This window comes from Narcine bancroftii, chromosome 12 (genome assembly GCF_036971445.1).
Source record: "Narcine bancroftii isolate sNarBan1 chromosome 12, sNarBan1.hap1, whole genome shotgun sequence".
NCBI lineage: Eukaryota > Metazoa > Chordata > Chondrichthyes > Torpediniformes > Narcinidae > Narcine > Narcine bancroftii.
Window position 1 is genome coordinate 4,255,418 of NC_091480.1, and position 22,243 is coordinate 4,277,660.

Genomic DNA, 22,243 nt, shown 5'->3' on the forward strand with positions numbered 1-22,243 from the left:
TTGCAAAGATCGCAATTGGATAGGAACACAGATTTAAGATGCAGCCTACACCTGGTCAGACTGTCATATATGAATATTGCATTCCAGTTCCAGCACATCTTTTCCAATGCCATTGAATTTAATATTTTTTTAAACTTAAAACTTAAATCTGATTTGTTTAAAATGCCATATTGTTAGTGAACACCGGAGGGCAGCATTGACTGTTGTAACTAAACACAATCTGCTGGTGGCATCAGTGGGAGAAAAAGAGTGGTTGATGCTTGAGCCAAAACTCTTTATTGAGATTGGGAAGTGTACTAGAGAAGCCAGTGTAAAGAGCACAGGATGGGAGGGATAGAACAGGGCCCCAATGTGGAATAGTGAACCTGGTAGAGGAGAAACAGGACAGCCAGAGGCAGTAGATTGGCAGATGGCAGACAAAGGAAGAGAGGCAAGAAAAACCAAGCGGTCAGGTAGAGGAAGACGAGTCACACAGGGTGGAGTAGATGATTAGAAAAAAATTTGGCAGAGCTGTTGTAGTACAGACATAGAACGGAGAGCGGATACACAGTGCTGCTCTGAGCCTCCAAATGTTTCATCTGCCCAGTCTTAATACCATTGCCTCTGTTTTGGCTTTAAATGGCCTGCTAAATGAGCCAACAGTATTTGAAAGTAAAATCCTGCAACTGCAGAAGTCTGTGCTCAAGATGGTTGCACCTATGCCCAAAACTGCCTGGAGGGGTTGCAGACACTGGGGCAGCAATGGACCAGCACGAAGCATCAGAAAAGTGAAGACACCCCTCATTGAGAAGGAGAGGCTGAGGAGACGACCCAATACAGGAAGGTGACCACGGGAGTGGACCTGCAAGGGGCTCAGTGGCTGAGGGCAACTTGCGATTGAGGGACCCACACAGAGTCTGGCTGCAAGACACTGGCTCATGAGAACCAGGTATTGGAGCCAGGATTAATGAGGGTGCTGATGGTAAGACGGGCTTCCAAAGGACCTCGGGTGCTGAAGGCTACCTGATCGTGTCGGAGGTTTGGACTTCAAGCTCAGGCTGCCGATGTATCGAACAGGAGTCTGTGTGGCTGCAGATATTGCAGAAGTGCTGGAGGGAAATCCACAGCTACTCAATGTCTCTGATGGGACACTCTTGTTTCTCTTTCTCTCCTATGTTGATGTGTTAAATGTGGATACAAGAAAGATGAAAGGAGAGGACCGGAGGAACCCTATCCCTGTACTTTGTGGAGAGGGGGAGGGGAAAGAACTGAATTCAGAGACAGAGATGTGGGACACTATTAACCACAGTGGAGGGGAAGCTGCGTTGCTTGAAAAAGGTCATTGCAGGCATCCTGGAATGGAAGGCCTCATCTTGAGAGCAAATGCAGAAAAGGTGGATAAACTGGGAGTCAGCAAACATTCATATAGGAGACCAGGTGGGAGGAAGTGGAGTCAAGATAGCTGCGAGGTTGTAGTACATGTCAGTATATAGCTTGTCTTCTGAAATGAAGACAGATCTAGGAAGGGTAAGAAGTGTCAGAAATAGTCCACAAATTTTAGAGTCGGGTGAAGGACAGGAGGAAAGTTGGTAAAATTGAAAATTGCTGCACGGCCACAGAAAGCAGCCCCCAACACAGTCATTGTTATGGAGGAAGTGTTGGGGAGATACTGGGGTAGGTTCAGAATAAAGACTGTTTCATGAAGCCAACGAAAAGGCAGGTGTAGCTGGAACCCATGAGAGCGTGCATGGCTACACATCTGATTTGAAAAAATAAGTAATGTCAAAAAATAAGTTAACAATGGTGAGAACAAAGTCTACCAGGCAGATGAGCATGTTGGTGGAGGGGAACTGGTCAGAATGTGGTTCTAGGAATAAGCGGAGGGCTTTGAGACCTTTCTGATGGGGTATGGAGGTGTACAGAGACTGAATATCCATGGTGAACATAAGATAGTGGGAACAACGGCATTGGAAATTGTCAAAAGTGGTGAAGGGCATGGGAAGTATACTGGATGTACCTTACAGAGACTAGACATCAGCTCTCTGATACCTCCTCATACTTATTCCTGGAACATGACCAATGAAAAGCAGGTTACCTCTCACACTGTCTTCGATCTCATCCCATTAGGAGATCTCCCCTCCACAGCCTCAAACCTGATAGTATGCCAAACTCCATACTTCCTGCTTCAACATCTTAACCAAGATGCACAAACTGGACTGTTCTGGCAGGTTCATTGTTTGGCAGAGCATCTAAGTTCTGACTGCAATAGGCATGCCCATCCTGAGCTCCAAGTTTCATGCTATTTCAACACCCCTTCCCATTCCCATTCCAAGCTGTCTGGCCTGGGCCTTTTCTGCTGCCAGAGTGAGGCTCAATATAAATAAGAGGAACAACATCTCATATTGTGCGAGGGGAGTCTGCTCCTCAGTGATATTAATTTTCTAATTTCTGCTAAGGAGTTTCCTCTCTTATTATGCACTCCTTGTGCTCTTTCCATCCCCTCCTTTCCTTGTCCCCTCTCCCACCCATCACCACATATTCTTATGCACCTCCTCTCTTTGATTCCATCTTCCTCCACCCTCATCTCCCCTCTGGATTCTTCCACTCTTTTCCCTTTCCATCTCAGCCTTTCTTTTACTCTTAGCAGAGGAGTCTTTTTCTCTTCCCAATCTTTCCACACACCACTGGAAAAACCAAATACTGATGTACACTACCATTAAGAGTGAATATATTTTCTTTTTTTTGTTTTAATTTTTTTATTTATCGCACAATGAACCATATCAACCAAAATATGTACAAATGTTTCTCATTAAATATACACAGTGACATTTTCCCTCTTTTCTCCCCCCTTCCCACTCCCTCCAAACCAATAAATATTAATCATATAAAATACATTAAAGCAACCTCTTCACAAAGGAAAAATAAAAATGAAAGACGTGTCATCTACTTTTGCACATTAAATCTGATCATGTTTATCTTCTATCACTTTAGGAGATGGAGGTCTGAGGCTGGCATTTTCTGTTATATTTCATGTATGGTTCCCAAATTTGTTCAAACAATGTAAATTTGTCTTAAATTATATGTAATTTTTTCCCAATGGAATACACATTCATTTCCAATTACCATTGTTGTATTTTCAGGCTCTCTTCCATTTTCCAGGTTGACATTATACATTTTTTTGCTACTGCTAGGGCTGTCATAATTAATCTTTTTTGGGCTCTATCCAGTTTGAGACCTAGTTCTTTACCTTTTATATTATTTAAAAGAAAAATTTCTGGATTTTTTGGTATGTTGTTTTTTGTAATTTTATTTAATATCTGATTTTGCTCTTCCCAAAAAGTGTTCATTTTGTGCATGCCCAAATTGAGTGTATTATTGTTCCAATTTCTTGTTTACAGAGAAAGCATCTATCCAATATTGTTGGGTCCCACTTTTTTAATTTCTGAGGAATGATGTATAGCCTGTGTAACCAATTATATTGTATCATACGTAGCCTTGTGTTTATCGTGTTCTTCATAGTTCCAGTACATAACTCTTCCCATGTTTCGTTTTTTATCTTTATGGTTAAATCCTTGTTTAGGTTTGTACCTTATTTAATAATTTTCCTTGCATTGCAGCTTAATGTACATGTTTGTTAAAAATCTTTTAATTATCATTTTGTCTGTAATTACACATTCAAAGCTGCTTCCTTCTGGTTGTCTCAATCTGCTTCCCAATTTGTCCTTTAAATAGAGTGAATATATTTTCAATATCAAACTATTTAAGTGACTGAATTATCATTATATCTTTTACGTGAATTCTGTAAAATTGGATGATCTGATTCTCAAGTGTAATGAAGTGTTATAAAAACAAAATGAACAATTCAGAAATTGATGATTAATCCACACCTCTCTCTTAGAAGTATACACACAGAGAAATATGAATGTATATGTATAGATATTTTCAAATACTGAAATCCATTGTACACCACACATACATGTAGAAATGCACACTCATATACCGATGCACCCTCAGTAACTCCAAAAGACTGGAAGTTATGCAAAACTGACAGGCTTTTATTCACAATTGAATGGAAGCACGTTCATGCTGGTTGACTGTCCTGAACTTGGGAGGGGGCTGTGGAAGTCATCTTTATTCAGAAGTCTGTGAGTGGAACCATAGATACAGTCAGGCAACTAAAAGAGAGATACAAAAAGAAAATAAATAATCCTTCAATTTGAATTTGTCCTCATTTATCTCTCACAACCCAACAAAAATAAGTCATTTAGCAGACACATCAGTAGAAATGGTAATATATAAATACTACTAATTAAGTATGATTAGACACTTTATTCAGATGGAGCGCACATCAAATTAGAAAAAGATTCAGTTTTAACCAAAATCATATTAGAAAATCAATACAAATTACCACCTAATCTTGTTCAAATTACATCGTAAATTAATAAAAATAGCAATAAATGGCAGGAATCCATAAGTGATTAGAGGCGGAGAAGCCTATGAAATGTAATATATTCTGCTTTCAGTGCCATTTGCTTCGCTGTCTGTTTCCTCCAGTGTCTGACATATTCCCTTTCTTTCTCCATCCATTTCTTACCCTCCTTCTGTGAAAGGAATTCAGAGGTTGTGCTTTGCAGTTTGTCCAGACTTGTCTGTGCCCAGTATTGAACTCTTCCCATTTCTTGGCAGTTGCTTCTCAGCAAGGATAGACATCAATGATGAAATCCCATACTGCGTTCAATGTACCAGTACACTAATTGATCACCGATGTAAAAGAATATCTGAAGACCAAGAGCTTAAAGCTCATTAACTAGCAGCAGAGATCCTTGCACTCCAGAGAGGCAAGGACTAACTTATGGAAGGCTGATCTGAGTACTATTACTGTTGTCTCTCCTACAAATCCAATAGCAGAAAGGGCAGTCTAGTGTCATTGTCTGTTCCATGTCAGTACTCCTGCTTCAAATCTCAGATCATGCTCTGGTGTGAGATTTTTGCTTACCCGATGCCAGGGCCCTGAATCAAGCATAATACTCTGAATTCTATCATGATGGGCTCTTTGTGCGACAGCCAAAGTCCCTCCAGGATATTATTATGGGTTATATTGTGGCGGCTCACCACTAGGCAGGCGAACTGGCCCCACTTGTAAGCTACGTGGCAGGGCGGCTGGCCAAAATGGCACCATCGGGGGTTTTCCTTCCTCCAGCGCGGTTCTCAGTCAGGTCCGGGCTGGGAGTATAAGAGCACCCCAGCAGCCTGCAATAAACTAGTTTGCTCACTGAGCTCAACCCGTCTAGTTGTGTGTGTGTTATTGCAGGAGCAGTGGAGCTGCCGCTACAATTAGTGACCCCAACTGGTTCAAACGTCTTTGAAACCATCATGAGCAAGCCTGGGATCAGTGCTATAGCCATGAAACTGTCTGAATTTTGGGTTCAGGAGCTGGAGACCTGGTTTGGCCACGCTGAGGCTCAGTTTTTCACCTCTGCCACATTTCATCCGGCACAACCAAATTCTACCATGTGGTTGCTGCCCTGAACCAGGCCACCACCTTGTTCAGCACCCACCAGCCGAGGACAAATACAAGACCATCAAGCAAGTGCTTACCGGGTCCCTCAGACCATCCAAACATCAGCGTGCCACTCGGATGCTGCACCTCGACACCCTGGGGGACAGGTCCCCGATGGAGCGGATGGACGAGATGCTCGTGCTCATGGTGAGCACACCAACTGGCCACACTTCGAGCACATCTTCCTCGACCATATGCCCAGGGACATCTGGCCGCTGCGAGTCCAGGAGAGCTTCACTGACCCGAGGAAGGTTGCCCAGAAGGCCCAAGAGCTATGGCTCACACGATTCCCGGAGGGCTTAGTGGTCTAGCAGTTCACGAGGCATGGGTACGACCACACCAAGCCTGCCCTGAGCACTGCGGTAGAGCACCTGGCCCCTGCAGGGGCCCTCAAGAGCATACCTAAGGCCACAGCATCTGCTCCAGGCCTCTGCTTCTACCACCAGCGCTGGGGAGCCAAGGCTCGGAAGTCTCATCAGCCCTGCTCATTCCAGGGAAACGACCAGGCCCGCTGCTGTTAATGGCTGCGGTGGCTGGCCAACGACACAGCCTCCTCTACCTGTGGGACTCAGTCAGCCGTCGGTGGTTCCTCGTTGACACTGAAGCCCAGATCAGTGTCATCCCGGCCACAGCCGTCGAGTCCAGGAACCAACCTCGTGGACCTCCCCTCCGTGTGGCCACTGCCACGGCAATCTGGACGTATGGAGACAAGACAGTCCACTTCCAGATCGGCCAACGAAATTTCACGTGGAGGTTCACCGTCTCGTCGCTCCCAACTGCCATCCTGGGTGCAGACTTCCTCCTCGCACATAGGCTTCTGGTGGACATTCGAGGTAGGCACCTGGAGGATGCTTGTACCTTCCAGGCTGTTCGCCTTGACACCTCCCGCTCGGAGCAACCACAAATGGTCATGATCAGCACGCCCAGAGATGAGTTCCAGCGAATCCTGGACGAGTTCCCGACACTCCTCAAGCCACAGTTCTCCGCTGCCTCACCGTGCCATGGGGTGTTCCACCACATCCCCACCCAGGGCCCACTGGTTCACGCCAAGTCAAGCCAGCTCCCGCCTGACAAGCTCCAGGTAGCAGAGCAGTTTTCACACCTGTTGGAGCCTGGGATCATTCGGCGGTCTGACAGCCCGTGGGCCTCGCCGCTCCACCTGGTCCCGAAAGCCTCCAGCGGCTGGCATCCATGTGGAGACTATCAACAGCTCAATGAGGCAACCGTTCCTGAATGTTACTCCATCCCTCACATCCAAGACTTTACGGCCAACCTTCACGGTGTGAGGGTTTTCTCCAAGGTTGACCTGGTGCGCGGATATCAGCAGATCCCGATGCACCCTGAGGACATACCTAAGAAGGTCATCATCACCCCCTTTGGCTTGTTCGAATTCCTGCACATGCTGTTCGGGCTCAAGAATGCCGCTCAGACCTTCCAGCGCCTCATGAACTCTGTGGGCAGGGACTTGGATTTCATCTTTATTTATTTGGATGACATCCTCGTCGCCAGCAAGGACCGGGTGCAGCAACACATAGTCCATCTACGTGCCCTTTTCTCCCGGCTGGCTGACTTCGGCCTTACCATCAACCCAGCCAAGTGCCAGTTCAGGAAAGAGTCCATGCAGTTCCTGGACCATACCATCACGGCCGAAGGAGCCACACCCGCTGCTGCGAAGGTCGGCGCTATCAGGGAGTTCCCACGCCTGGACAGCCTCAAAGGGCTGCAGGAGTTCACGGGTATGGTCATCTTTTACAACCACTTCATCCCAGGAGCTGCACGTTTCATGCAGCCGCTATTCGCCCTCATCGCGGCCAAACACAAGACGCTCGCTTGGAACCCAGAAGCCTGTACCGCATTCGAGGCCACCAAGGATGCCCTCGCGAAGGCCGCCATGCTCGCCCACCCGCACACCGACCTGCATATGGCACTCTCTGTCAATGCCTCTGCCACAGCCGTCGGTGCCCTCCTGGAGCACCAGGTGAATGGACTTTGGAAGCTGCTGGCATTCTTCAGCCGCCTGCTCCGCCTGCTGGAACACAAGTATAGTGCCTTTGACCGCGAGTTACTGGGCATGTACTTGGCGGTGCAGCATTTCTGCTATTTTTTGGAGGGGAGGACTTTTACCATCTTCACCGACCACAAACCCCTCACCCAGGCGCTCGTAATGGCAAAGTATCCCTGGTCGGCCCTCCAGCAGCGTCACCTCTCCTTCGTGTCGGAGTTTACCACCGACATTCGGCACAAGGCGGGGAAGAACAATGTAGTTGCTGATGCACTCTTCGCAACTGACCATCTGTGCGCTGATGCCCGGCCTCGACTTTGACCACCTCGTCCGGGACCAGGAATCTGATGAGGAGATTAGGGCCTTCAAGACCGCCATCACGGGCCTGCGATTCCGAGACCTCCCGACTCCAAGCGGCGAAGCCACCATCCTGTGCAATATCTCCTTGGGCTCCCTGCGGCCAGTGGTTCCCCAGCAGTGGCGCAGGCAGGTCTTCCGTCGCATCCATGATCTTTCTCATGATCCATCAGGTCCACAGTCCGGATGGTGGCAGAGCGGTTCGTATGGCATGGGTTGCGGAAGCAGATCGCAGGCTGGGCCAGAACATGCACCCATTACTAGACATCCAAAGTGCACAGGCACACCAGGGCGCTCGTACAGGAGTTCGAGCACGTCCAAGAACAGTTCAGCCACATTCACGTGGACATCGTCAGGCCTTTACCCGTTTCCCGGGGCAACCGTTACCTGTTTACAATGGTGGACCACACCACCCACTGGCCCGAGGCGATCCCGATGCCAAACATCTCCACCGACTCCTGCTCCTGAGCACTGTTGCATGGTTGGGTCGCCCAGTTCGGCGTCCCAGGTCACCTCACCAGCGATCGGGGCGCCCAGTTCATATCTGTGCTCTGGGCACAGCTCACCAACAGCTGGGGATCCAGCTACACCGCACCACGGCCTACCACCCACAGGCCAATGGACTGGTCGAACGTCTGCACCGCCACCTTAAGTCGGCACTCATGGCCTGCCTCAAAGGTCCCGACTGGGTGGACAAACTGCCTTGGGTGCTCCTGGGCATCCGCTCCATTCCCAAGGAAGATCTGCAGGCGTCATCAGCTGAGCTAGTCTACGATGCGCCGCTGGCACTACCTGATGAGTTCGTGAACGCACCTCACAATGCCCAGCGGTCACCGCATGAACTACTTCCTCACCTCAGGGCACGCTTGGACTTGTTCGAACCCCCACCGCCACCCAGGCATGGCACCCGCCCGTCTCACGTTCCTGGCAAACAGCTTTCCGCGGAGTATGTTTTCGTTTGGCGGGGCCTGTACATCGCACCTCTGCAGCGACTGTACGAGGGACCGTACAGGGTTGTACAGTGTTCCAGCTCTACGTTCACGCTGGACATTGGCGGCAGGCAGGAGCAGTTTACTGTGGACAGGCTGAAGCCAACGCACCTCGATCCCACCGAGCCCATAGTCGTAGCCCAGCCCAAGAAGCGAGGACCCCCGGCAAAAAAGGACATTGGCGCCGGTTCTGGCGGGGGGTGGGGGGGTGGGTGCTGTTTGGCAGCTCACCACTAGGCAGGCGAACCGGTCCCATTTGTAAGCCACGTGGCAGGGCAGCCGGCCAAAATGGCGCCATCGGGGGTTTTCCTTTTCTCCCAGCATGGGGCTCAGAAGCCCGTGCTGGGAGACCATGTGATGCCTGGGTGACATCAGGGTCCTCCAGCGTGGTTCTCAGCCAGGTCCAGGCTGGGAGTATAAGTACAGCCCAGCAGCCTGCAATAAACTAGTTTGCTCACTGAGCTCAACCCGTTTGGTTGTGTGTGTGTTATTGCAGGAGCCGTGTAGCTGCCGCTATAATATTATATTTTTTATTGTATATAAATATGTTTTTAAAAGAGATAAATTGTGGGGGGGTTTAGTGTAAGCTACCACAAACAGAATAATACTTCACATCTCATTTAAAATGCAAAAGCTTGGCTGAAGTCAGTCATGCAGGCACCAGTGAGCAGGCACCAGTGAGCAGGCACCAGTGGCTTTGTAAAAGACAATGGGACTGTTTTGGAAGGAATTTTAAAAAGCATGTGCAACTAAACAGTCAAGGCTCAAAGTGCTGATAAAGATTTTTCAAGGATTTGGTTAGCCCTGCTAGAGGTTCTGGTTTTTACATGCAGAGAGAGAGAGGAAAAGACCAAACAGGATGTGATAGTACAATGTATATAGTGTATATAGTTACAGTATCTAGACTGTGCTTACAGCGATTGGCTGAGAGCTAAGCCACGCCTATTGTCTGGGCCTTAAAGGGTTGTGTCCCTAGCCAGGTCGGATCATTCCGGACTGGTCGGCCACCTGTGAAGAGCTCCTGTCTTTTGCTAATAAAAGCCTTGGTTTGGATCAACAAGTCTTTGATTCTTTCGACGAGCTCTACACAGGATTTCTCTTGGAGAGAGAGAATTCAGTTGGAGTTCTGCAGTGGCTTTTAAGACTGCAATATGACAAGCTGGTAGCACAGGATGTAGTTCTGAGTTCAACCTGTTGAAAATCCCTTGAAGTCCTTACAAGAGGAAATGGCTGGCTAGAGTGTTTTTCCTGAAATAAGGGAAACAAGAGGAACTCTGGGGTGACCTGGAAGAAGAGGTTATCAGTTGGAAAACCCATGATGGAGCAAGTTTCTTCGGCAAGACACTGAAGTACTGATTGTGGGAAAACAGTTTGTGTGTGTCCAATGAGCAACAAATTTCTCTCTGAAACCAACTAGAACCTTCCTGAGCAGTAACCATTTACCTTTAAGCTCAAGAGCCTAGTGAAAATTCAGAAATGTTAAATTCAATGCACAGTATAAGAATTACCTGATACTGGTAAGCTTGGAGGAGTGAGAGAGAGATTGGACTGTGAACCAAAGAAATTTCCTGAACATAAGTGCACATATATGTTCTTCTTTCTTTGGCTTGGCTTCGCGGACGAAGATTTATGGAGGGGGTAATGTCCACGTCAGCTGCAGGCTCGTTTGGGGCTGACAAGTCTGATGCGGGACAGGCAGACACGGTTGCAGCGGTTGCAGGGGAAAATTGGTGGGTTGGGGTTGGGTGTTGGGTTTTTCCTCCTTTGCCTTTTGTCAGTGAGGTGGGCTCTGCGGTCTTCTTCAAAGGAGGTTGCTGCCCGCCGAACTGTGAGGCGCCAAGATGCACGGTTTGAGGCGATATCATATATAACCATATATATGGTTATATATACACATTACATATATGTGCACTTAGAATTAGAAGGGAGTTAAGTTAATATTAATAAGTTAAAGTTTGATCCTTTTTATGCTTAAAGCAACGTTAGTTTAAGTAACCATTTGTCTTGGTGAATTTCTATTGCTGCTGGGTTTTGGGGTCCTCTGGACTCGTAACAAAATCCTCAAAGTCTTTGCAATAACATGGGATCCTCAGTGACTTAGAGGAATCCTGGTTCAAGTTTTAAGCTGCAAGGAAACATTGAGGAAAATGAAGGAGCCCGTGAAACCCCAGTGCACATAGCAGTGGAGTACGTAAGAACATATAAAATAGGAGCAGTCGTAGGCCATAGAATTATTTTATCTGGCACCACCGTTCATCCAGTTCAAGGATGATTATCCACTTCACTGTCATTGTCCTGTATTCTTCCCATTTCTTTTGATTCCTTTAATTACCATAAATTTATTTCATTCTGTTTTGACAGTAGGAATGGTGAACGACCAAAGGAACTGCTCACACTAACAACCCGAGACTCTCATATTTACAAAACAATATTTTATTTCTTTGTATATACGAATACTTGTCCTGCATATGTATCTGTATATGTTGTGTGTCTGTATGTTTGCAATGAGGACCAGAGAATGCTGTTTTGTCAGGTTGTACTTGTGCAATCAGATGATAATAAACTTGACCTGACTTGAACAAGCATATTAACACATCAAATAATCCTAATAATCCTCCCACTCATCCTATCAAGTCATAGAATTGTACAAATGAGAAAAAGGTCTTTTGATCAACCATGTCCATGCCAAACATCAAGTACCTATCTATAATTATTTCCATATATCAATACTATGCTTTAGCAACTCAAGCTGTTCACCCAGCCCACCTTCAGTAGAGTCTGCAGATCCCATGTGGGATCATTTCAGAACCTACACAACTGGAATGGAAGCATGAAATTTACAACCTCAAGGGAGTGATTCAAGATGAAGAACCAAAGTTAAGCTCGATGTTCCCATATCAAGCTCAATCTGACACCTTTATCCTTACTTGTTTAACTTATTTGTACCTTTTGATAAACTTTACATCCCCTTCATGGTTCACTTTCCTGCCTAACGATAAATCAACAAATTTCAAGGCATGCAATTCTGTTTTCTGATCGAAGTGATTATTGAAATCCAGAGCCCAATATTGATCCTTGTGGCACCCACTAGGAACAGTCTACTAACCTGCAAAATATCTGTTTAATTGTTCTTCCTGTTTTCTGCCATTTAACTAATTGTTTATTTATTTTAAATGGCACCCAGCCTTGTGAGACCTTATTTCATGGAAGTGTTTTTTGTGCAATAACTTATCAAATGCCTTCTCTACAATATTTGCCAGTTTGCTTCACTAACTACCATACCTTCCCTGTGCCAACCACACACCTGTTAACCTGGCAACCGTATCAAAATAATTTAAAACTGTGCCACTGTGGCTGGGTGTGTTTCAATCTGTTGCAGTAACATTCATTGCCTTGGCAACCCCATGTTTGAAACAGGATTACTTAGTGGACAAATTGAAGTGGAACTGTTGACTATTGCTTCACTGAAATGTAAAGAGGCACTGTACACTAATATGTAATTGAGCCACTAACATGTTTATCATGTGGAGACAAAATAAAGTTTTTAACAACTGGTCAATAAAGTGAAATATTTTCAAATCTAAAGCTAAAGTATTGAGTTCACAGCACAGAAACAGGCTCTTCATCCCAATTTAACCATGCCAACTGAATTTTATCCCTAAGCTAGTCCCATTTCTCAGTGTTTGTATTTGAGAGGGAGTAATACGTCCGCAGACCCAATTTCTGGTAGACCTTTGCGATCCTCAGCTCTTCCAAACCAGATCTCCACCACCTTCAGGTAATCAGATTTGCCTCTGAAGGAGATGGTGAACCGGTCATACTAATTACTAAAGAACATTACCTCACTCTTCTTTGGTTTAGCCTAGCGCCCAATGCAGACCCAAAATGGCCACAGCTGCTGGTCAGTGCGAGTATAAGACAGCTTTAATAAACTGATATGTACACCAAGAGGTCTTGTCTCTCTGCAAGACAAACCTGGAAGGCTAGACTGTAGCTCTGGACTGCTTTATATACAAGGTCACCGGGATGACCCCTGGTGACCTAGTGGTGTAATTACTTATCACCAAATATACCCTCACTTAAAAAAATTGTTATCTCCTCTTCCTTCCCCCCCTCCCCATCTCCTTTCCTTGTTTGTAAGTTCATAAGTCCAAAATTTTTCAGGGCTTCCATGGCCTTTTGGACCTCCTCGGTAGTGGTATAGGGGTGGGGAGTGGGGTCTGCCTTTCTTGGTGGAGGTGTGGGAGTGGGAAGTACTAGATGGCCATGTGGGCTGGGGATCCTCTTGTATGGGATTAGGTCCTGCCACCGAGTCTAGGGTGGTGATATTTTGTGGGGCGGGTGTACCCAGGGCCCTGATTTCCGGGGTGGGTGGGTGGGGTGACTTGATGGACAACTGTTCTAGTGACTGCTGCTGCACTCCTTGTTGATCTGTAGACATCTGTTTCCTCTGCGCTGTTCACAGATCCAGCCGGCGCGAGATCCCTGGTGGCCATCAAGTTTTCTCTTCCATCTAGGAAGATGACAAAGGCATACTGAGGGTTCGCGTGCCTCAACTCCACTTGATCCACCAGCAGGTCCACTTTGTGGGGTCTGCAGTGCTTCCAGAGGTCCCGGTGTCGTCATCCATTTAGGCAGCAGTGTGCTCGTTGAGGCTTTCCTTGTGAAAGAAAAGATACGGTCACGTGGGGTCATGTTAGTGGCAGTTCACAACAAAGAACGAATAGAGGGTAGGGCTTCTGGCAACACTTCTTGCCATCTAGTAACAGGCAGGTCTTTTGCTTTTAAAGTCAAGAGGACTGTTTTTCATATAGTGGCTTTATCACCTATGGATGCTGCGAGACCTGCTGAGTTCCTCTAATAATTCTTTGTTTTTGGCACACAAATGAATCTGGAGAGAGTGGGCAATCCTGTCTTACTCCAGACTTAATGGGGAAGCTATCGGTTTCCCACCTATTGATTTACACTGTACCATGGATGTCTGTGCAGAGCAATTTAATCCAATTTCAGATTCCCTCCCCAAAGCCTATTTTGGTGAGCACATCCATCATGTGCATATCAGGTCACAAGGCTGTCAGATTTTCCTGCCTGGAACCATGCAGGTTTGGTCTGGGTGAATCACGCGCCCCAGGGTAGACTTGACTTGACAGACTCCAAAATTCTGACTATACCCCATGCCAATGTTTAAAATGATATAGGTCTCTAATACCTCATATCCTCCTTCTCCCCCTCCTGTTTGAAGATGAGGATGATGCACTGTGATCTTCCCACTACTGTCTGTATGTTCTCTGGGAAGTCCCCTCTGCCAGTGTCTCTCTCCCTCTCCCTGGCAAAGTCATTGGGGAACACACTTCCATAGTAGTGTCTCACCATTGGAAACTCCGTGGAACTGTCTGCCTCTGAGTATGCATCATGACACAAGCACACATGGTTCTGATGTCTGTGGGATGCATCTGGTCTCACTGAACAGGCTCATCAGTGGTTTATGATCCCTATAAATTGTGAATATACATCCATAAAGGTACTGATGAAAACCACAAAAACAATGGCCAAACCTACTTTGTCCAGCTGTGAATATCCCATCTCAGCAGCCGTCAATACATGAAGAAAAACCAACAGGCTTCTGAGTGTTCTCCATTACTTGCGAGAGAACTGCCCCTACTCCTAGGGGCGAGGTTTCACATGAAAGGGTGATCTCCCTATCTGGACACACAGTGACTGAAGGGACTTTCTTTTGATTTTCTTTCTCTCTTACTGTAAGGGGTGCCAGCATACTAATTCTTTGTCTGCTTTTCTGGAGGTAGAGGAAAATTTTGTGTAATACAGGTATTACATTTTCGGTATTACATTTTCGGTATTACATTTTCGGTATTACATTTTCGGTATTACATTTTCGGTATTACATTTTCGGTATTACATTTTCGGTATTACATTTTCGGTATTACATTTTCGGTATTACATTTTCGGTATTACATTTTCGGTATTACATTTTCGGTATTACATTTTCGGTATTACATTTTCGGTATTACATTTTCGGTATTACATTTTCGGTATTACATTTTCGGTATTACATTTTCGGTATTACATTTTCGGTATTACATTTTCGGTATTACATTTTCGGTATTACATTTTCGGTATTACATTTTCGGTATTACATTTTCGGTATTACATGATAACAAAGGAACCTTGAAATCTAATCTGTACAAAGTCCATGACCTGACTGCTGTTTTGCCTCACTTCTATAGACTGTCTGTCTCCCAAGTAAATAGAGATGCAAAAAACCTATTTTAGATCTTCCATGGCTCCATGCATAGATGACCATTTCAACTTAAAAGGGGACAAATTTTGTCAGTTTTTATGACTTTGCTCTTATTGTGTCTATGGAAAAAAGGTGGTGCAAACCATGAAGAGCAGGAAGCGAAGACACTGCGATCCCACATGGTTGACCACCTAGTCCGACTACCATCAGCTCCGTACAGGTGGTTTTATTCAAAATTTCTGTGTCCACGTGGTCGGTACCCAAGATGGCAGCACCTACGATTAGCAGCAGTCACAAGGGGTTGAAGACTCTGAGGAAGCAGATGAGTGGCGCAGGGGACCAGAAAATGAGGGGAACACCCCTCATTGGAGAAGGAGAAGCAGACCCATGGGACAGTGACCATGATGGAGGACCAGAGAGGGATACTGCAGACAAAGAACATGTAGGCAGCAGGCTGTTGGTAATTCAAGGCGAGGAGCCCACACAGACTATGGGATTCACACCAGGCAGCAGACTGCTGGAAACTGTCTCAAGAATGGCTGAAGGGGTCCAGGTATTGGAACCAGGATGCAAGAGGGTGCTGAGGGTACTGAAGGTTTCCTGTCAGAGGTTCAGATCTGGAGCTCGGGCTGCTGATGGTTTGGACTGGACTGTGTGGTTGTGGCAGTACTGGAGGCAAATCCACAGTCACTCAGGGCTCTGAGGCACTCTCTTTTGCATCTCTTTCTCTGACTAAGAGGCTTCAAGCAAATTCTTCTAATAGCGAATCTGTCTGCCTTACAGCAGACAAAAGCAAATTCACTGTAATATTGCACTGTTTATTTTACTTGACAATAAAGAATTCTTGAAACTTGCATCTTGAAAGCCTTTGGGATTTCTATTCACCTTATTCGACAGAGCAACCTCATGCCTTCATTTAAGCTTTCCTGCTATCCTACTTGTCTGTTTTTCTTCATTGCAGTGACTGGTCAGGAACCTGTTTGCATTTAGTGACTGATTAGCAGAAGTCTCAGCAACACCCAGTGCACTTCTCACTGCAACATTCACATGTAGCTGAGGCACAATGTGAATCATTATCCCTAATGAAGCAATGATACACTGATGGTGTTACATTATCAAGATTGTTCACTTCATTTAATATTTAAACTTCATGTTTTTTGAGTTAGATTGGAAAATGAAAACAATTTCAGAGCTTTAATTAAATTTTGCTTCATTTTCAATAAACATCAAATTCCTGATGTGAGTATAAAATCGACCAGGGTGTCATCTTTTGCCTCATACAAACCCCAAATGGCAGGGTAGCATCTGGGACATTTCCTTTAGTGGATTTAGAGGGGTGGAACCTGCTCAATAGCTTGATAGCAAAATTGCAACCTGGCATTGTCCTAAACTTTACAGGATGATGGATTTGGATTCATTTCTCCTCTCTTTGGTGATGTTCTGAACTCAGCCAGACTATAGCTGATATCCTACAGCTGGCCTGAGGCATCTGTTATCATCAGCGATTCATTGAAATTCACAACAGAGATCATTCTGTCTATAGTTGTCTAAAATTAACTTAAAGTTCATGATCTGATCAGATACTATTTATTGTCACGGTCAGCGCAAAGCTGTTACAGCGCCAGTGACCAGGGTTCAAATCCGGTGCTGTCTGTTAGGAGTTTGTACATTTCCCCATGTCTATGTGGGTTTCCTCTGGGCGCTCCAGTTTCCTCCCACCCTTCAAAGCTTACGGGGATTGTAGGTTAATTAGGTGTAATTGGGTGGCACGAGCTCATGGGCCAGAAAGCCCTATTACCATTCTACATGCCTAAATTAAAAAAAAATTAACATTTATAAAACAAATGTAATATAACACAAAATTGGCTTTAGTCTGTCAGAAGGCAGACAAAGATTCACTATTAGAATTGCCTGGCATCCCTTAGAGTTAGAGAAAGAGAAACAAAAAAAAACCTCTCAGAATCACTGAGCGTCTGAATTTGTCTCTAGGGCTCCTGCGCACAAGACTCCAGTTCAGTTCAAATCATGAGTAACCCAAGCCCTGATCCAAACCTCTGGCATGATGAGGAAACCTTCAGCATTTAGGGCCCTCTGGGAACCCTTGCCTTCAGCACCCTCTTGAATCCCAGTTCTGATAGCTGGTTCTCATGAGCCAATCTCCAGCAGCCCACAGCCTGTGTGAGTTCCAGTAACTTTATTTCCCAACTTTTGGCCCTAGCCCTGCAAATTGTGAATCATGAAGTGGTCATCTGGGTATTTTTAAAAAAAAATGTGGTGATGACATCTGTCTCCTCAATCTATTAATTCAGCCCATGTGGCTGGCAGAGGACAAGGTGACTTTAATTAGTCCACAATGGTCCTTTGCACAGTATTTGGCCGGGGGGGGGGGGGGGAAGGAGATACTGTACACAGAGACCTGTGGTACACTAGGAAAATCACTCTTCAGTAAGGTGGTCATTGGCTGTGGGTAGCTTTAAATTAAAAAAATGAAATGAAAAGTTTTAATTCAAGGCCAAACAGGAATAAAATGTTTGATTCAAAAAAGTGCCTGCCATTCAAAACAATGAATTCTCATTTATGTTACAGCCCTTGTGTAACTAATTAGTTTCAGCTCTGATGAAAAATGTGGATTTACATGGTGCCTTTTACATTCAGAGTGTTTTACAGCCAAAGAAATGTAAACAACTGAATTAGGATCAGGAATTATAATTTAGCCTTTCAAGATTTCTCTGCCTCCACAGGTGCTGCCTGACCTCCTGAGTTCCTCCAGCAGTTTCCATTTTGCTCAAGATTCCAGCATCTGTAGTCCCTGTCTCCAAGATAATGGGGATATTTGAGAGACTGTAGATGCTAGAATCTTGATGAAGGGGTTCTTGCCCGAAGCAACCATACTTTTTCTTCCACTGATGCTACTTGATGTCCTGAGAATCTTCAGCAGATTGCTTCTCCTCCTCCTCCCCCCCCCCAAGATTATAGCTGTTCTAAATGTATCATCACCTCCACCTTCTTCCCTTCCCCTAATAATCTTTTTGAAGTGTGGTTGCTATGGCAATTTTAAAATTATGGCAGCCAATTTGGGAAGAACCAATTTAATAATGACTTAATGACACTGGATCTGAGAGGGGGTGTCAAGAGGATGGGTCTGGACCTGTGCAAATCCCTATTAACCTAAATCCATTCACGCCCAAGATGTTCCTTTCCTATCAAACCCCACAAATTGACTGAAAGGAACCATCATCATCCTATGGAATGGATCACCTGAAAAAAAGAAAATGATCTGTTAATGGTGATGGTAGCAGAAGGGTAAATGTGAGCCAGGATATGGAAGATTATTCCTTTGCTGTGCTTCAAAACAGTGGCAGACTATCTTTTATGGATACTTATATAGAACTTGGATTTAGCATTTAAAATAAAAGATCACTACCCTAACAGTGTAGTATTCTCTAATACTGCACTGGAGCATTAGGCTAAATTTCTATACTTAAGTTCTTGAATGGAAACTTAATTCCCAAATTTCTTTGGAGACATGAATGCTATCAACTTGGTCCTAGTTGCCCTTTTTTCATCTTTCTGAACAATAACGGTCATGGTTTAACATTTTCATTATGATAACATGGTCCTCCCTCCATACTACAATAAATCATTCAGTAGCAAGGTGAGCCTTGAACTTCTGACCAAGAGATCACTGTGCCATTACCTGGCCACCCTGATATTAACTGGTTGGGTGGAAAAGCAGTCCAAGTTAAAGATTGTCCTTGCCTTGCTTTCAAATGTGGGAAATCAGATTGTGAATGGGATAATAGGGATCACCCTTTTTGCTTTTGGGAGATTGCATGTGTGATGGGCTGGAACATGAATAGATAAGCTGCGAGAGCATCCCACTCAACAGGAAGGATGTGGTTATGCTGGAGAGAATGCACAAGAGAGTCACTGAGATATTGTTATGGGGAGAGATTGTGTGGTAAACCACTGTCTGTCTATTTATCTTTCAGGGCATACCCATTGACTGACTGTACCTGTGGCTCCACCCACAGCCCCCTCCCCAGTTCAGGACAGTTGACCAGCATGGACGTGCCTCAATTCTATTGTGAATAAAAGCCTGTCAGTTTTGCATAACTTCCAGTCTTTTGGAGTTATTGATGGTGGATCAGATTGGACAGGTGGGCTTGTTTTTCCTGGAATGAATGAGCCTGATGGGTGATCTAATAGAGGTAAATAAAATGATTAGGTTGAATAATCAGAATCTTTTTACAATAGTGGAGTTATCAAAACAAGAAGGCATAGGTTTAAGGGGAGAGGAAAAAAATTTAAAGCGCATTTGAGGGGAAGTCTTTTACACAGTGTGGTTGATATTTGGAACCCACTGTCAGGATCTGGTGGAATCACATACAATTGCTATATTTAGACAGGCTCTTAAATAGCCAGGATATAGAAGGACATGGACCTAATGTAGGGAAATGGGATAAATATACATGGATCAATGAGTTGGCCTTGACCAACGGCTGAAGACCCTTTGCTGCACAACTTGGAGACCATCAATATTCATTATAAAGCAGTGACCTAAGAGAGTGTACAAAGGCCCATGTTAGCACTGCTCTCTCCACCATCTATCCCTTTGATGGTCCTACTTCATACATAGTTGGTGTTAAAGGTATATTTGATCTTTCTCAGCCACATAATTGCTCTATGACTTGTCAGTTACAATGCAGCAGGCTTAGGTTGATGTTTTACAGTGAACATGACAATTACACTTGAGCCTTTTTCATTTCTCTTTTGATTATTTTTGCTATGTGAAAAAGCTTTTCTTTACACCACACACTGTGATATAATCAAACTTTTTAAAAGAGTCGAAACTCTGAATATCAAATTGTAAAGCAATAAATCCTGGCTATATTAAAGTCAGCTCAACTGAAAAAAGGTGAATTTACCTTTTTAATCGAGAAGGCCTGAAAGGCAGATCCAGCATTGTCTTCATAGAGCAATGTTGGGAGCAATCTTCTGGAGCGGAGGGAGACAGGGTGAGTGGTGAAGTAGCGCCGCCGGTCACCATGACGTCATCCATACACAGAGGCAAGTGAAAAATTAATATAGACATTCCCTCCTACCCAAAAGAACAAAAAACTTTAGCCATCACTAATATGAACAGAGTAATTATGTGATTAATGTGAGGAATAAGTATCTGAACACACTGAGCACTTTAAAATTCGCGCTCCTGGGTCACGGGCTGATGCTGTCATTGTGATCTCATTAGCCCATTCCTTTGCAGCCACTTTCAGCGGCATTGCATTTATGGAGGGAGTGGAGTGAGTCACTCCACATCTGACTGTACCCTCCAACATGGATCAGTTTGCCTGCTGAATCCACCCTTGGAGCTTTGATGAAGTGAAGTGATGTAAATACAGAGAATATCTGCCTTTATGTTTGCTTTTTTTCCCCCCCATTACAAAAGGGGCTAGAAATGGCATTGTGAATCATAATGTCCTCATTAGATTACGCTTACTGTCTTATTTCCCTTATTATTAGGATATATAGGTTTCATATTCACAGAAGTTTAGGAACTGAATGAAAAACATACATTTTAATGGGGCTTTTACTGCCTTATTTGTTTCACTAAAGGGTGACAATCTTCAAATTGATACAAATATTTATTGAACTGCTTTCTTCACTATTCTCCCAGAGTTTTCCCAGAGTAAATGCCCCAGGAATTGGCACCGAGGAACACCTTAAACGGCTAAAGTCACCTCCCACATGAAGTGAGATTTAAAAAGTTTCTTCAATATTGCAGCCAAGGATATTTCCTGTGTTAGACTTTATAATATTGGACAACATGGCATTATTCACACTGTTCCCCAGAGGGCTCATTAGGATTTTCTCTGAAGGTGTTTTAGACCTTCTTATTTTGCTACTCACTTCAGACTCCATTTCTGCTATTTAGTAAGGTCACTGCTAAATTCCAAGGAAGAGCAAAAATAGTAAATGTCAATGATCCATTTAATAAACATGGCAATAAGAAAAATCTTTTAAAGGATGTATATCTAGAGATGGTTAAAGGGACTCTTTGTTGCATTGTATAAATCCAGTTAGAGGTACAGCGTGAATCTGCGAGATGACAGTTATTGGTTAAAAAAAAGTGTAAATGTATATTGACAGTTGTTTGTTAATATTCTCTCCCTTGTTCTCTCAAGGGAACAATGCCACGTTTATTTAATTGGTGTTTTTACTGAAAATTTCCAGGTTAGTGATCGTACTCAGTGTGAGAGACCCACGTGTGAAGTAGGACCACGAAGATTGAGAAAAAGTGGACAATTTGGGAAGTGGCTATTCAAAGAGACAGTCCATGGTGAGTCTGCGTGAGGAAAGGGAAACTGTGGGAGTTGCATTGTTCCAAAATATGTAGAGTCAAGAATGAAAAGTCAAGAAATAAGAATAAGGTCTCACAGTTTGAAGAGAAACTCAGGCCAAGTCATGAACATTTAGTTCTGAATGTGCACCCACATTAAAATCATAGCACGATAATCTGGGAATTGACTAAATGGTTCACTGATGTAATTGCCGCAAATAAACGCTAGAAGCCAGTGACAATGATTAGTGCATTATTGTAGTGTAATGGAATCTTTAACCCAATTGTTTGATTGCTCCATTACTATTCCACAAATCTAATGTGATTAAAGTACCTAAAAGGTTTCTAATTAATCTATTGAGAACCATTTTCAATGTAAGTGCCATGGGACAGACTGTAAACATTTAGAAGTATTGATTCAACTCCAAGCATCAAAAGCATTATGGAACTGTGATGGAGACAAAGAAAGAGGCAGCCAGAAGTGCAGCACCTAAATATCACTACAAATTGTCCTTTGCAAAGAAGATGTCCTGAAGAATGGCAAACGACAGGCAAAGAGTTTTCTGAATAATGGACACTACCATAGACATTAGCATTCGAAACCCTGAGGAACAAAACGCCAGATAGTAGGTGGTCCACATAATAGATGCTCCAAGTAATAGACATTTGAAGTAGCAAGCCCATAGAAAGCACAGACACTGCAGATACTAGAATCTTGAGCAAACAATGAGCTGCTGGAGGAACTCAGTGGGTCAGG

The 22,243-nt window shown here is 44.4% G+C and overlaps 1 protein-coding gene across 10 annotated transcripts in view; it reads left to right on the top strand.

The window, feature by feature from the left end:
- The window catches only part of xpo6 (exportin 6), a 291,971-nt gene that overhangs the window by 16,594 nt on the left and 253,134 nt on the right, over positions 1 to 22,243 (top strand). For 5 of the 10 annotated variants that reach the window (XM_069905286.1, XM_069905283.1, XM_069905289.1 and 2 more), the window contains 2 exons: positions 19,139 to 19,306; positions 21,381 to 21,486. The gene's annotated coding sequence lies outside the window, so the exon portion shown is untranslated. Of the gene's footprint in view, positions 1 to 19,138; positions 19,358 to 21,380; positions 21,487 to 22,243 lie in introns of all 10 variants that reach the window. The other 5 variants (XM_069905287.1, XM_069905293.1, XM_069905284.1 and 2 more) reach the window with 2 other exon arrangements.